The sequence below is a fragment of the Bidens hawaiensis genome, unplaced genomic scaffold (assembly GCF_021521415.1).
Source record: "Bidens hawaiensis isolate Kalapana, Puna unplaced genomic scaffold, B.hawaiensis_p1.1 tig00008152_1, whole genome shotgun sequence".
In the NCBI taxonomy this organism is placed as follows: Eukaryota; Viridiplantae; Streptophyta; class Magnoliopsida; order Asterales; family Asteraceae; genus Bidens; species Bidens hawaiensis.
The window spans coordinates 75,452-82,206 of NW_027491581.1; positions in this window are offsets into that span (position 1 = coordinate 75,452).

The following is a 6,755-nucleotide window of genomic DNA, read 5'->3' on the forward strand; positions in this document are numbered from 1 at the left end:
TTGATGTTGTTGTTTGAAGTTGGTGTTTCTCTGATTTGCCCAGGTTCGATTCTCAGTAGGGTCAAAAAAATGTTTTTGAACTTTTTTTTCCATTTGTGTCGTTAAGGCCATGAGTTTTACCAACAGATTTTTTTTTTGTTTTTTTTTCTAGATTTGTAACAGACATTTTGTTTTTTGTTTTACCGAATTCGTGTCGTCTCACCGCCACAATATCCGGGCCTAACAATGTTCGGGTTTTACCGACTCACCACATAACGTCCATTACCGACAACACACGGGTTTTGCCGAACTTTATTTTAGTTCCGTTGCCGTAACAAATGTAATGAAATCAACATAATTTTTGTTGACCCACCGCCGAGAAACTTGGATTGTTATCACGACTCCCGAATATGAGTCGATTCGCCGCTGCAACGACCGAGTTTTACCGACGACCGGGTTTATCGACTGAATAAACATTGTTTTAAATGTGTTAACAAAAAAATCATAATATGTTATACGATTGTCGTTGCGTCATTGCCTCAACGTTTGGCCCGACTAACGCCACCCCAGTGGCTCACCTCTATTTCTATTTTTTGTTTTCAATTTGTTTTAGTTTCAATACCGTAACGAACGTAGCTAATATTGACAAAATTCGCGTTGACTCCCCGTTGCGACACCCAAGTTTTACCGGCTAATTTTACCGCGCAACGCGCGGGTAAATCACTAATATATAGTAAACACACAAACTTGGTGCCGCAATAATCTGATTGGGCCACATGGCGCTCTGCCATTGGACCGTGCTATTTGTTTTTTTTTCTTATGGACTTTTGGTACCGTAACGAATATAACGAAAATGACCGATATTGTATATACTCTCTGCCTCAACGTCGGGAGTGACAAGACTCAGCTTTTGCCAATGTCTGGGTTTTACCGACCGACGCCACCTCACCTGTTTTAGTTCCGGTATCGTAACGAACGTAACCGAAACCGATCGAATTCACTTCGACTCACTTCCTCAACGCTAGGGACCAGACACATGGCGCTCTGCCATTGAACCATGCTATTTGTTTTTTTATGTTTTAGTTTTGGTACCGTAATGAATATAACGAAAATGACCGATATTGTATATACTTGCCGCCTCAAAGTTGGGAGTGACAAGACTCGGGTTTTGCCAATGTCCGGGTTTTAACGACCGACGCCACCTCACCTGTTCACCTCGATTTTTTTATATTTTTTAGTTCCGGTATCGTAACGAACGTAACCGAAACCGGTCGAATTCACTTCGACTCACTTTCTCAACACCAGGGACCAACAACGCTTGGGTTTTACTAACACCAGATTATTACCAACCAAATACATGTCGTTTTAAATATTTTGTTTAATACGTTAATCTTTTATATATTAGTTCGACGAATTTATGGTACCGTTACCAACGTAACCGATACCTACCGAATTCTTGTCGTCGCACAATCGCAACTCGGGTTTTACCGACTGAATAAACATTGTTTTACCTACGCTATAAGAGTGGCGCTATATTTTTCTAGGTTTTATTCTAAGTATGTTAATTTAACGAATATTTTTTTAGGTTTAGTTCCGACACCATAGTGAACATAAACAATACTGACCAAATTCTCATTACTCGTCACGACAACACCGGGTTCGCGCAAAGCGCGAGTAAACTACTAGTTAACTTTAAATAACGGTTTTGTGGGTAGTTAAAAATTAGGGGTTTAAATAAGTTTAATGGTAATAGGTTGGTTAGTTGCTGTAAATGAATTAATATGAACATAATTTACATTGCATTTATACCAACATTCACTATCAACCCCTGGTATCTAATTAAAAGATTTGATTTTTGTTTTTTTTCTTTTTTATTTGAAAGGCTGAATATTATTAAAAACAAAAGGACCACTTACAAGACACAAGAAGTATAAAATAAACATAAGGAAAATACAAACAATATTAAATGACTAAAACAAAGGAAACAACCAATTAAATTAGTAAATCCACAAAGTTGAATTTGCACTTGTTTAATCCCAATAAGGAAGCCAATTTGATGTTATTTATCATTTTTGACAATGCAAAGGGAAATCATTCCTTTATAACTCGATCACCCAACATGTTACCACCGGATATTGATTGAACCACTTGACATAACTCCTTGTTCTTTATAATCTTAGTAGGCAACTTGACCCAGCCATGTATAATCCACCAAATCTCTTTAATAACCTCATGTTTAATGCCAATGATTTCAGTTGAAGAAGACAATCTATGGCCTGCTTGTATGCTGGCTGGTGGTTCTACTACCATCACACGCACAACTGTTGCAACAATCACATGGTATGAAACAACGAGACACATATTTGTGGGAGCTGGTAAGTAGCTAGTAACCTTAACTAATTTCTAGCTAGCTAGCTAAATACATACACAACACAACGTTACATGTAGTACAAAAACTCATCAACACATGATGAGATTCATAATGCCCTCACAAACATAGCTTATCAGGACAACATGATTCATATGCTTGGCTTGATTCTTTTCGGACCAAGAAATCATTGATTAATCCATCGCGCCATTAGAGCGTCTTCTGAAAACCTACCTTTTGTCCATGACCAACAATGTCTAAAATCCACGGTTAACAACACACAACTAGCTAGGCGTGCGCATATTTATCCATATAGTGCCATAATTATTAAATTCAAGATATATATAGTATAAAATCTTTTCCATTTAAGATCAAGTTATTTGAAAAGCATTGTGGTGCCACCACTGAACACCGGAGAAGCTATCTTTAGCCAACATATACAATTATGTGGCTCACAAGGTGGCAATTGAGGAAGCAATTCTCCTCGCGTGTGCCTTGCAAGCCACCAAGTCACATGGTAACCCCACACGACGTTCTAATCATACTGTTTGATTTTATTATCTTGTGTTTACGCTGCAACTTATAGGATAGTCACAATACGTTGCCGAGTTAGCTAGCTAGAATAGGGTAATTATAATCTATATATTGAACGAGTGTTACTTTAGACTACTTGACTCTTGTTAGTACTGATTGTTTTCCTCTTTCAAAACCGCAAGCATTGAGATGAGAAATCCGAAAATAGACTTGAAACCCGCACCAATTCACGACACTTCTCAGTATTGTGGCCGCGTTGCTGTTAATACTACTCCAAGAAACAAACTTGACCTCTATGCAAAAACATATATAGTTATGTTGGTTATGCCACATACGATACCTGATACATATGAGAACATGATTCAAGTTTGTTTCCACATGCAAGTAAGATAGATGCGTTTAGGGTGAAAATGACTGGCATGTTGGGTAACTAATCAAAACAGGCCCGGCTCATCCCGTCCGTTATATATTCGTTAAAATGAGCGACATGTAAACATGTTATATATAACTATATATTTAGTGCATTAATCTTTTGTTTCAAAAAACCAATATGTATGCTAGATATAAACTGCAAGTTACATTCAACCATGTTCATGTTGGCTAAATTGCTTCGTTTGACCGGCCTATTTATAACGCAGACTTCATTAAGTAGATGTTTTAGAAATAAAGTTTTATATAAATGTAATTTTATTCCGAGAAAATTTTTGTAAACTCTGATATTTGAGCTGTGTTCAAGTGTAAATCTAACTGGAAGTAAGGTACTCGGGTTCGGGACCTTACACGAAGATTAAACCTTAAAATCAAAATGTTAGTAATGATTTGGTTTGGTTCAGTTTGAATTTACAATGATTTGGGTTTCATTTTCGATAATAAAAATATGTTATTAATGGTTTTGCTCACTGTTTGACCTAAAACCGTAACCATACCATGAATGCCCCTATATAGTACACAATGGTTTCAACTTTTAATTGTGAGGTTAGGTCCACTTCAATTTCAACGGTCCAGGCCTGAGAATAAAACCTATCAAACCCGAAACCGCTTACCTCAGTTTACTTTTTATTACAACAATTATCATTTGTTAATCAAAGAACACAACTACACAAGCATTATCAAGCAAAAAACAAATTTAATCCGTAAGTTACTAAAAATTAATATAATAATATACTAACCTTTCTGAAACTCAATAACACATCGTGTTGATCATTGATTTGAGTATATGGCACTCAACAAGCCGCCATTGAAGATTGGCAAGACGTATTATGATAAAGCTCATCCTTGTTGGTGAATCTGTCTAAAAAAAACTAGATATCAAATATAAAACAACGTAAAACATTTCATTGAAGGTTGTTGAATAACATAAAACTTTTCAAAATCAAAGAACATTGTAGTACCAAATTGTTGAGCAAGATAGTTTTTGAATATACCCTCGATGAAGGATATAAAGCAAGGGGTGGGGAGGGGGAATTTACATATACAGACCAATATTAATGTCATCATGTGTTGTCACTTTCATTTGTAAGTTAAGCTTAAAAAGGAAACTTGCCAAAACATCGAACAATGACACATACGAATGTAGGAAAAGGTTAAAACACAAATGAAGAAGATAAGAATGAAAAGTGTAAGAACTTATTATCTAAAAAACCCTCTAAAAATATTAAGAAAAAAAAAAGCATAACTCAAAATATAAATAAAATGCGGAAAAAACCTAAAATATTCCCCCCGTCCTTGTCGTTAAAAAAATACACAATTTCGAGAAAGAAAATACAATGACAAAAATTAACAGAATAAAAAACACAATGATAAATAAAAGAAAACACACTAAATTGCAAAATATAACACGATGTCGAGCAAAATATAACACAATATTGAGTAAAACAAACAAAAAACCATAATATTAAATAAAAACACACAATAATCTTTTTTCACAAGATTGTGTTTTTTTAACGAGGAAGACGGGGAAACATTTTAGTTTTTTTTTTACTTTTATTTTTTTTAAATATCTTGAGTTGTAATTTTTTATCATTTTTTTTAAATTTCTTAGAGGGTTTTTTAAGCTATAAATCCTTCTCGTTTTTCTCACTTTTATCAACTTTTGTAGAATAACTTGTCCCTACAAATATATGTTTTATATTGTTGGGTTCAAGTCCCACCTTGAAACGAAAAAAAAAGAAAGAAAGAGGGGGGGGGGGGGGTGTTCTAGGTTAGGTCATAGGGTGTTTTCACCTATGGTGGGTCCTCCTTGAGAGCGAAAATAAGATGATCGGGTGGGTCAGTGGTCCGTTTGTCACACCCCGACTTAGGGCTTAGAAGTGTGACCATCAGTTGATACCTTTTTAGTAAATATATCATAGTTATGGGTTAATTTTAGTGGAAAACTTTAAGTTTTTAAATATTAATTTACATTGAAAATTTACTCGGGGATTGACAACCCGAGTATTTGTTTAGAAAACATTGTTTTTTTATCACAAGAATTTCATTATCAAAACTGAGTTATCTTGCGAGCTTCTATCTTCATGATGACTCCAATCATTGCTATTTTTACTAAAACTTAGGTACCTGCAATGTTTGAGAAAATTCAACAGCTATGTGCTGGTGAACACGTATGTTAGTTTCTACTTTCGTAGTATATGATTGTTTTACTTAATGAGATTGCTTTCATTGAAGGATGACTTATATAGGAGGCATTGCGGACTTGTGGTTCGGTAATTTTCAACGATTTGAGACATGCATTCTTTCTCAAACATATGTCATTAGGCCATGGTAGTGGGCGATGAATAAGGGTGAAATGGGCGCGAACACCGCCCCCTAGGCGATTTTTGGGGCGAGAAAGGGAGGGGGGAGAGGAATATTGCTCGCCCTTGTTTATTATTACTAGACGGGTGCCCGCGCGATGTAGCGAGTGTTTGAACATGTTAATCACGTACAAATATAAGTGTTTATGGTTCGGTGAAAACCTTGAAATCGTTTAAATCGGTCATTGGTTTGACTTCTTTTTTCTTTTTCTTTTTTACTTTCGGTTTGTTGGTAGGTTTCAAAATTTTCAAAACGTAGTGAACGGTTGGTTCGCGGTTTATACCGGCAACCGGCCATATGAAACCAGAAAAAACTGTAAATTAACCTAATTGCAATATGATTCCTTTTGTAATCTTTGTTGTTATTATTTCACGTTCTAGATCTTCCATTAATATTTACCATTTATGTGGCTAAAATTATCATTTTTTATTTATGATCATCTTAAGTATCATATTATGTTGGTTTTTAGTTAAAATTGATGGTACATTTAAATTATTAATTATTTTAAACCAATTTATTAATAAAGTTTAAACTGTGAAACCAAACTAGAACCAGGTCGTTAGTAATGATTCGGTTTCAACTTTCAATGGTTGAGTTTGGTTTTGGACGACAACAAATCAGTATTAACGGTTGGACTCACAAGTTTAACTTAAAAACCATCAAAACCGACACTGAACACCCCTACGTAACATATTAATTTATTTAAAATGAAAAAAAATTACAACAATATCATATCCAAATTAAAGAGAATAAAATGCTCGTTTTTATTGTGCAATTTGTTTATAAAAATATTAACGTATGAAAATGCTATAGTCGTTTAAAAATCATGGGTGAGAAGTTAGTTTACAAGTTAAATTAAAAATATAATATGGTTAAAGATGAGGAACAAACTTGTAAGTTGAATGAATTGTGTTTAAAAAACATGTTTACCCTTACTAATACTAATACATGTACCTCATGCTTTAAATGTTGTAAATTACTTAAAAATGGATGTCTTAATTTACTCTTGTTTGGTTTATTATATATAGTATAGATTACTATTATATTGAGGCTGTGTGTGTGATATATATATATATATATA